We start from the raw sequence: 10,872 nt of genomic DNA on the forward strand, positions 1-10,872 counted from the left end.
CAAACCCTTGTGCGTGTTTATCGTGGTATATTGTTTAGAATTCTCCTCTAATTCAATCTGTTGATAAGCTTGGGCTAAATCCAGCTTTGTATATTCTTCCCCTCCTGCCAACGTGGCGTATAAATCCTCGGTTTTTGGTATTGGATAGTTATCCAACTTTGACACCCTATTCACTGTTATTTTGTAGTCTCCGCATATTCTTATAGACCCATTTTCTTTCACAATAGGAACTATAGGTGCGGCCCATTCCGAAAATTGGACTCTACTTATTTGTCCTCTCTTTTCCAAACCTTCTAACTCTAGTTCTACCTTTTCTTTCAACGCATACGGTAATGGGCGGGCCTTGAAATACTTTGGTGTCGCATTCTCATCGACATAGATCTTTGCTTTAACTCCCTTTATAGCCCCCAATTCATCCTTGAATACGTCGTCGTAAGTAGATAATGTCTCTTCCAAACCTGGTTGATCTTCCGATGCATGTACGGCAAAAATTTCCTTCCAGTTGAGTTGAATCTTGCTTATCCAATCTCGACCTAATAAATTCGGACCTTTCCGCTTCACCACAAACAACGGTAGTTTAACATTTTCCTTCCCATATTTTACGTTTACGGTTGCACGTCCTAAAACAGGAATGGAATCCCCAAGATACGTTCGAAGTTTCACTGTAGTAGGCTCTAACTTGAATTTCGATTCAAATCCTTTGTATGTCTCCTCACTCATTATTGAAACGGATGCCCCTGTATCTATTTCCATGATAATGCTTTTATTATTCACCTGTATATCCACTTTATATGCATCAGAGTTATATCCCAAATTAAAAACTGAATATACTTCATTTTCACTTTCGCTTTCAGAATTTCCACTGGCATCCTGCTCAACGAAGTGTGCTTGCTTCTTGTAAAATTTTGATCCAGAATTTGCATTACTTCTGTGAAATTGTGGATTACGGTCGTCCCTATTCCTGCATTTTTTTGCAATATGTCCTTTCTTTTGGCATATGTGACATTTGGCATCTCTAAATCTACATTCTGCGGCTCTGTGGTTACCTCCACATCTGTAACAATCAGATTGTTCATGTTGACTGTTTTGACTATAGTTGCTCCTTGGCTTCCCTTTAGTTACTTTATTCACGGAATTTTGAAGTATTCCACTGGCTTGGATATCCTGTGCATTTTTAGCAGCCATTTCCATCGCTGTTGAAATATCCATCGCCTTCTTAAATGTTAGGTCGGTCTCTGCTAATAAACGTCGCTGAATTCTATCATCTTTAATTCCACACACGAGCCTGTCTCTTAACATGTGATCAAGTGTGTCTTTATAGTCACAATGTTCTGATAGACTCCTAAGTTCAGCCACGAACTGACTCACTGACTCGTCTGGATGTCTGGCTCTGCTGTTGAATCTGCATCTTTCTACAATTGAAGACGGTTTTGGATGCTGATGAGTTTTTACTAAATCCACTATGTCCTTAAACGTTTTATCTTTCGGTTTAGTAGGTGCACATAAATTCCTGATTAGTTTATATGTCCTTTGACCACAGGCACTCAACAATATTGCTCTTTTCTTGTCCGCATTATTTATTTCGTTGGCCTCAAAATAGTGGTCTAGTCTTTCTGTATACTCTATCCAATCGCCTTTGTCATTGAATTCCTCAATACGACCATAGTTTGTCGGAATAACTATTACTGGTGCGTCGTCTCCCATTATTATTGCTTAAGACTTTTGAAAAATAGTTTATCCTCGTCGCCAATTTGTGTAGTAACTTTGGATTTACACATATAAAATGAAACACATTTATAGTACTGATAATCTATTGAAATATAACATGTTGATAGTAGTACAGTTAGAATGCAGAATGAATCAAAACCGTGAGAAAGCTTCCTATTAACTATTTAACTTTAACCAGATGTATATAGAAAATATCTAACACTGATAACATGGATAATGTAAACATTGATCTGAGAACTGAGAATTAATGTGTCTGTGATCTGTCATAGATAATTACTTAAACAGATTAAAGATAATGACTTTACTACACGTTGGAAAATATTTAACAATACAGACTGAGTATTCAACATGTCACGCCTGATAACCTGTCGTCTTCTCGGTAAATGTACTTCGCTCAACTACCCGATTTTGCATGTTAAAACTTGGCATCATACTGTTACATGAAGTTTGCACTTCTCATATTTAAAATCTTGAGGAAAATGAACGAGAACCCATACAACGGCAGCAAAAACTTGGGGAGTTGTGAATATTATCTCCTAAGCCCCCAGTGAGGATCGAACTCACGACCCCTGGTTTACAAGACCAGTGCTCTTTTTTTTTTTTTTATCTTGATAAAATTTATTGCACAAATCATTATTATCTTCTACATCAATTTACAACATATTTATGAAAAACATCAAGTCCCTATACTATCATGCTACCTCACACTAATCTTTCATGCAGCTCAATCATTCAATTTATATTAGAAACCTACGCAGAATACAAAATGAAACATAAAATTAACTGATAATTGTCTTTGTTTTCAGTAAATAAAGTGACGAAAAGCGAAACGAAATAATCAAATGTTCGTACGGGGCTGGATTCCATTCCACCATGCGAATTCACGATCAGAAACGTTGATATTCATCAATATAAAACAATGTTTATGAGAAAACAGTCATAAAAAATTCCGCAGGCAAAAAAAAACCTAGCACACACTCAATCTTACAAATACATACGCGCATGCTCACAAAAATTATATTTACCAACAAATTATTTACAACAATTTTTTATTTTTAGCATAGTCTATCATTTGAAGTATTGCCTGTTCAATTTCAGCATTCATATACTGCGTTTCACGAACATCACTGAAGTCTTGTGTCAATACTGTATTGAACTTTTTGTAATATCGGTCACTGCTAGTTAGTTCTTCGTATGTGTTTTGGTCCATATCAAAAATAATTAGTCTACCCGTATTTTCAATTTTGCATATCAGTTGACCAATTCTATTCCTACTTTTTTCAGGACAAATTTGGAAATCAAATCACATTTTCCATCATTACTTGCATCATGTACGATTTTTATATCAGAATCGTCTGTTTCACTTTCTTCAGTTCTTTTATTTGAATTGTTAATTTCTTTCGTTTTAACACAAATATTTGTAGCCGGCGATTTGACACATGTTCTATCTTTCGCTTTACGGAACTTAAAAGTAGAAAAGAAATCAGAATCATCATCCAATTTCCAATATTCTTTGGCTACTCTAATTTCTTCAATATTGTCCACTGAACATGCGTTTTTAGCTTTATTTACATCTTTGTTATTGTTTACACATTCCGATAAGTCAGGCGATTTACCTGTATTGTATACACACAAATCAATATTTACATTCTCAGCTATGGAGGCTCTTGCTTCAGATTTGTGAAATTTCAACTCATAAAGCTAGGCCCTTTTTGCTCCAAGTGAAAAAAGAAATCTTACAAAACATCAAAATTCAACCAAGTGTATGGAATCGTCTGCAATATTGGGATTTCAATTTCTTTTAATACGACCCAGTTCGCACCACCACATTGAGGGTGGAGAAGTTTGTCATTATACAATCGAAGTCTTATCAATATGTCCACGTCACCTTTTCCAATTAGATCAATGAAATTGTCTGATATAAATGACTGACTTGAAACATCTATTTGACAAACAATCTTAACTCTCAACTTGCATTGGTTGTAACAATTGAGGTTATCACCTATAAGAACCCAAAATTGGTAAAAGTTTTTCATCTGGGGGTATAGCTCAGTGGTAGAGCATTCGACTGCAGATCGAGAGGTCCCCGGTTCGAACCCGGGTGCCCCCTTTTTTACTACTCAACAAATATTTTTTGGATTTACTGGATGAGAAAAAACGAAAGTCATCCTATCCTTCAACTTAATGACATGTTTCAATGAGACAGTGCAGATCCGTACGCGAAGAAATCAATTGGAAAAGGCCAACTCTTTATGTCATTCCGGAAACAAAAAGATTGCGTTGGAAAATATTTAACAATACAGACTGAGTATTCAACATGTCACGCCTGATAACCTGCCGTCTTCTCGGTAAATGTACTTCGCTCAACTACCCGATTTTGCATGTTAAAACTTGGCATCATACTGTTACATGAAGTTTGCACTTCTCATATTTAAAATCTTGAGGAAAATGAACGAGAACCCATACAACGGCAGCAAAAACTTGGGGAGTTGTGAATATTATCTCCTAAGCCCCCAGTGAGGATCGAACTCACGACCCCTGGTTTACAAGACCAGTGCTCTAACCACTGAGCTATGGAGGCTCTTGCTTCAGATTTGTGAAATTTCAACTCATAAAGCTAGGCCCTTTTTGCTCCAAGTGAAAAAAGAAATCTTACAAAACATCAAAATTCAACCAAGTGTATGGAATCGTCTGCAATATTGGGATTTCAATTTCTTTTAATACGACCCAGTTCGCACCACCACATTGAGGGTGGAGAAGTTTGTCATTATACAATCGAAGTCTTATCAATATGTCCACGTCACCTTTTCCAATTAGATCAATGAAATTGTCTGATATAAATGATTGACTTGAAACATCTATTTGACAAACAATCTTAACTCTCAACTTGCATTGGTTGTAACAATTGAGGTTATCACCTATAAGAACCCAAAATTGGTAAAAGTTTTTCATCTGGGGGTATAGCTCAGTGGTAGAGCATTCGACTGCAGATCGAGAGGTCCCCGGTTCGAACCCGGGTGCCCCCTTTTTTACTACTCAACAAATATTTTTTGGATTTACTGGATGAGAAAAAACGAAAGTCATCCTATCCTTCAACTTAATGACATGTTTCAATGAGACAGTGCAGATCCGTACGCGAAGAAATCAATTGGAAAAGGCCAACTCTTTATGTCATTCCGGAAACAAAAAGATTGCGTTGGAAAATATTTAACAATACAGACTGAGTATTCAACATGTCACGCCTGATAACCTGCCGTCTTCTCGGTAAATGTACTTCGCTCAACTACCCGATTTTGCATGTTAAAACTTGGCATCATACTGTTACATGAAGTTTGCACTTCTCATATTTAAAATCTTGAGGAAAATGAACGAGAACCCATACAACGGCAGCAAAAACTTGGGGAGTTGTGAATATTATCTCCTAAGCCCCCAGTGAGGATCGAACTCACGACCCCTGGTTTACAAGACCAGTGCTCTTTTTTTTTCTCTTGATAAAATTTTATTCAAATAATACATATAAAAAGAATAATCAGGCTATACTCCTGAAAATTCACATTATCACAATATAAGCATGTAAGATTACAACTTCAATCATATGTAATAGATTCACAATAAATAACACATGATTATGATCACATTAGAAATCAATTTGAATTTGATTGTCTCTAATAATTAATACTGGATTATTTTCACTATAATACTTTTCAAATAATTGTAACGCATTGTTGCGTTTATAATGTTCATAAGCATAGTTCACATTTTTAACAAGAGTAGATTTAAAGTACTGTTCTATGTCTATAATCTTATTTTCTAACATTGCAATATTTCGTCTTTTTACAATACAAAATCTTCTTATTGCTAATACACTATTTACAAAATAGTAATTAATATATTTATTCTGTTTGGTCAAACCAAAAATACACATGAACTCAAAACTAAGGTCATTTATATAACTGCCTGAACTCTTATACAAAATATTGTGTAAAAAAATTCTTTACAAAATCATTGAAGCGAGTTAACATCGTACACTCTAAAATCAGGTGATTTAAACTCTCAGGTAGAGTTGAGCAAATAGGACATAGTGAGTCCTTTGTAATACGGCATTTAAATAGCCTTTCTTTTGTAAATATAATACGGTGAAAAAATTTAAATGCTATCTCGCGACAATCGCTTTGTAAAAAAGGAAAATTCATGATTTTCTGGACCTTTCTCAGGTCAAAATCTGCGTACATCAAACGCCATCGTGATACAGATTTAGGTTCTCTAGAAAGCTTTGATACAAGCATTTGATAATAAAAACTCGTCGTGGATGGAAGTGAACAAATTTGGACGCCATCTTTAATCACAGGATTTAACACAGGAGTTTTACTAACATGCACATTTGCTTCAACTAACACTTTATACTCATCAGGTATTGTTTCTAACACATTTCTAACTGCATGTAACATTTTATTTTCCGAAACTTCCGGAAATTTTTCTAATACAATCTCTTGAATATAACTTTCTTTCAAGAAACCTGGTTTACATTCATATGCGATATCTTTAATTTTACATACACCTGCTTCAATAAATGTCTTAAGATATAACATTTTATTACCATTTGTAATATTTGGATTTAGAAATAGCGGAATATCAAAAACATTTTCTGAATTAACTTCAATATCTACATTTTCACAAATACTTTGCCATGACAAAATCAGACTTTGATAAAACTCTGGTACTGCATCTATTTTTCTATTTCGGAGATCACAGAATAAAAGTTCAATTCCAAGATTCATATTTTCAAACTTAGAAAAGAAATAAAGACAAGTTTGTTTCCATATAGCACAATAATTTTCATCAAACAGTCTACTCAAGTATTTTAATCTAAAAGCATACATTTTCTGCATAATATCAGGAAAATTCAATCCTCCGTCAACTACTTTATTAATAATAACCTCATATGCTACAAGAGGAGGTTTATTATTCCATAAAAATTCTAAACATTTCTTTTTTATAAGTATGCAATACTTTTCAGGTATATTTACAACCATTAATGTATACCACAGTTTACTCATAAGTAAGGCACTAATAACACTTACTCTTCCATGAAGAGTTAAATGCCTCATTTTCCAAAAATTCAGAATTTTTGTAATTGATTGTACTTTGGCTTCCCAATTCAAATTTTCACATAGTGTTTTATTTTTTCCAACCCATATTCCTAATAACTGTAAGACTTCATCACATTCTTTTATTTTCCAAATTTTTAAATCATTTGAACAAATTTTTCCTTTTCCTAGTGCTAAAACTTCTGATTTTTCTTTATTCAATTTTGCCCCCGATGCTTTTTCGTACAATTCTAATACCCGAAATGTTTCACTAACTGAATTTTTGTCCACTAAGGTCAAAGTTGTATCGTCAGCATGTACAAAAACTTTTTCTTCAACATTTGTATTTGGTATTACAACACCTCTTATCTCACAATTTTTCTTAATAGCAATACTCAATGGTTCTGCTAACAAAACATATAACAAAGCCGAAATAGGACACCCCTGTTTGACAGAGTTTTTCAATCTAAAGTATGGAGTCAAAAATCCATTACATTTAACTGAACTAAAAATGTTGGTGTAAAATATTTTTATCCAGTTTTTGAATTTATTACCAAATCCAAATTTGTCTAAAACTGCAAATAGATACTCGTGTCCAGCTCTGTCAAATGCTTTTTCTTGATCTAATTTTAATAAATAACATTCTATATCATCCATTTCTACTAAATCCATAATATCCCTAACACTAGCAACTGTATCAGATATATCTTTTCCTAAGATACAACAGCTTTGATTTGGTGAAATAACTTTTGGAAGTACATACTTAAATCTATTTGCCATAACTCTGGCAAGTATTTTGTAATCAACATTCAACAAGCTAATTGGCCTAAAATTTTTCAAATCTGATTGATCACCTTTGTTTTTAAAAATTATATTTATATTCCCATATCTCATAGATCTAGATAATTCATCATTTTCCTCAATACTTTGATAAATATAGAGTAATACATGCTTTAATTCATTGAAAAAAAACAAATAAAATTCTGCAGTTATACCATCTGGTCCAGGTGTTTTCCCTTTTTTCATACCTTTTAAGGATTTTTCAATTTCCTCAATATTAATTTCATCATCACACATTTCTACATCTTCATCATCAATTTTTACATTAACATTATTCAATAATTCATCAACTGAATGCATATCAATACTAACACAAGAAAACAAATGTTTATAATAATCATGTATAACATCAAGTAAATCATTTGTTTCTGTAACAATTTTCCCATCACAATCTTTTATTTCACTTATCACATTCTTATTCTGTCGATACTTTTCTAATTTCAAAAAATATGCAGTATTTCTATCACTTTCTAGAGCCCACTGTGACTTAGATCTCAAAATTGCACCTTTACATTTGTATGTTTCTATATCTTCTAATTGTGTTTTCAATTCTAAAAATTGTTCACTGTTTATCTGAATACCATTTGCAGATTTTACTGATATTTCTTGAATTTTGTTCTGCAATTTATAATATTCCCTGTTTAAATCTTTTTGCTTTTCTTTGCCATAAATTTGGCTTAATCTTTTAATAGTAAATTTTAAATTATCCCACCAGATTAAAGGATTTGACACAGAAAAATCTGACCCAATTTCCTCTGCAAATAGTCTCTTCATTTTATCAGTAAATAATTCATCTTGTAAAAATGAATTATTAAAAAATCCACACACCTGGACCTCTTTCTACATTACAAAAATCTACCTTCATGCTGACAATACTATGATCACTAAAACTAGTATCCTTATAATGAATATTCTTAATACATGATTTTAAATCCAATGAAACTAGAAAATAGTCTATTCTGCTTTGGGTTAAAAACCCTTGTACAACCTGTTTTCTAGAAAAAACTTTTGTATTAACATTTCTATTTCTCCATATATCATATAAACCTTTTTCTTGCATAAAATTACATAAGGATTTTACAGCCTTATCATTACAATGCAGGGTTTTCCCACTCTTATCTAAACTGGATAATGTAGTATTAAAATCTCCAGCAACTAATACATATTTTCCTTTACTAATTTTTTGTTTACACTTTAAGAAAAACTCATACCTTTCATTTACATTATTTGGTGCATATATATTATAAATGTCAATTAATTTATCATTGATTGTCCCTTTTATATGAATAAATCTTCCATCATCATTTTCCACTTCTAAAAAAATATTTTTTAATTTCTTACTAACAAGAATAGCAACACCTTGCCTGTTATTACCACTATTACTATAAAAAATATCTCCCTCCCAAATAGTTTTATCTCTTTTAATTCTTTCTGCAAACAAATCATTCCAAAATGTTTCTTGTAAACATATTATATCATAAAATCTGTCATTACACAATGAAAAAATACAATTCCTTTTATTACTGTCACAAAGTCCGTTACAATTAAGACTTATAACATTAAACATAGCCATTACTATATAAAATATATTGAGTATTATGTAATATTTACAATCCATTTTTATTTGTTTCTATTTTTTTTCTGATGTGCCAACATAGCGGCCTTTACATTAACCTTAACCTTCAATGGCTTTCTTTTTGCATTTTTTTTAAACACATTTTTGCATTTTTCTTCTACACTAGCCCACTCACTTTCTTCAGTCAATGGGTCAGTGTCCATACTAATTTCGTCTAATTCACCACAAACACCATCATCTCCTCCCTGGCTGCATTTTTGTTCCAGAGAGGGGATGATACTAATTTTTTCATCATTAACAGTTGTTTCACATGAAACATTTTCATTCATAATTTCATTTGTTCTTAACAATAAATTACATTTGCTAATATTACTAACAGTTACAATTTGTCCATCTGAAATTTGCTCACTGTCTTTATCCGTCATCTCGGTCGCGATCTTTGTCTTTACACCATTGTCGGTCGCGATCTTTGTCTGTTCACTATTGTCAGTCGCGATCTTTGTCTTTTCACCATTGTCGGACGCGTTATCAACGGTTTCTGTAACATCATCCTCCATGGCTTCATCAGCGTCGGTAAATTCATCCTCATCATCCTCATCTCCATTACCAATACCATCACCAATTTCTCCATTACCATCGTCATCATTTCCATTACCATTACCATCATCATCAGCGTCTTTTCCATTCCCATCCTCACCATTAACTTCCACATCATCACACATAATACTACTTGTGTGTATATCGGCCACAACTTTTACGACCTTTGACTTTTTCACATCATCACTGGTTCCCTGTTCCGAACTAATGCCTGAGGGACCAATATCTGACGTATTCACACTAACAAGGTCATTTTCAATTTCACTTTCTTTTAATTCTGCATTGTTTTCTTCACTACTGGTGTTAATTTCTTGATATTTTCTTTTATTGTCAGAAACACTACCCCAGGGTGTTTTTCTCTTTCCTTCGGGTATTTGACCAAATCCTTCTCCAAAATACCGCTTTCGTGTGAGACAATCACAATCAGTTTTTGTCCGTAGGCAACTCTTACATTTATTCTCTGAACAGTTTTTACTAATATGTCCCTGTTGACCGCATTTAAAACATTTAAATTCTGGACAATCTCTATATAAATGTTCAGCACTATAACAACCAGAACAAACTTTGACCTGGTCATTATGAATAACCCTATAATATGCTGTGTCTTTCCCGCTCACTGTAAATTTCATAGAATATGGTATTGAGGCAAGTGTATGTGGTAATTTTACTTTAAAAACCCTAGTACCATCATATACATTCGATCTGGTGCTCATTTTCCTTTTCCTAATGTCAGTTACTATTTCAACACCCATTCTATCAAATCTATCAATTATTTCTTCATCTGTTACGTACATGCTCATATTAAAAATTGAAACAATTCTAAATACGGAAATCAGTTCGTTTACACTACATGATTTACCTTGTATCGACATACTATCTCCTGATATTTCTCCAACATTTCTCCTTTCCCGCATTACTACTTCATAGCCGGTATCATTCTTTGGAACACACGCTAAAACAGATCCTACTCCGCATTTCTTCTCAATTTCATCTATCACTGGTTCTGGGGAAATCAATTTAGTACTGCCAACATTCACACGAACC

At 33.2% G+C, this 10,872-nt stretch overlaps 3 non-coding genes across 3 annotated transcripts; 2 read left to right on the top strand and 1 right to left on the bottom strand.

The window, feature by feature from the left end:
• Nucleotides 1-3,766: 3,766 nt before the first annotated feature.
• On the top strand, nucleotides 3,767-3,838 carry Trnac-gca (transfer RNA cysteine (anticodon GCA)). The gene has a single exon. It is a non-coding gene; the product is annotated as a tRNA-Cys (tRNA).
• A 398-nt stretch (nucleotides 3,839-4,236) lies between these two features.
• On the bottom strand, nucleotides 4,237-4,309 carry Trnat-ugu (transfer RNA threonine (anticodon UGU)). The gene has a single exon. It is a non-coding gene; the product is annotated as a tRNA-Thr (tRNA).
• A 373-nt stretch (nucleotides 4,310-4,682) lies between these two features.
• Nucleotides 4,683-4,754, top strand: Trnac-gca (transfer RNA cysteine (anticodon GCA)). The gene has a single exon. It is a non-coding gene; the product is annotated as a tRNA-Cys (tRNA).
• Nucleotides 4,755-10,872: the final 6,118 nt, after the last annotated feature.

Source organism: Mytilus californianus, unplaced genomic scaffold (assembly GCF_021869535.1).
Source record: "Mytilus californianus isolate M0D057914Y unplaced genomic scaffold, xbMytCali1.0.p SCAF_4, whole genome shotgun sequence".
Classification (NCBI taxonomy): domain Eukaryota; kingdom Metazoa; phylum Mollusca; class Bivalvia; order Mytilida; family Mytilidae; genus Mytilus; species Mytilus californianus.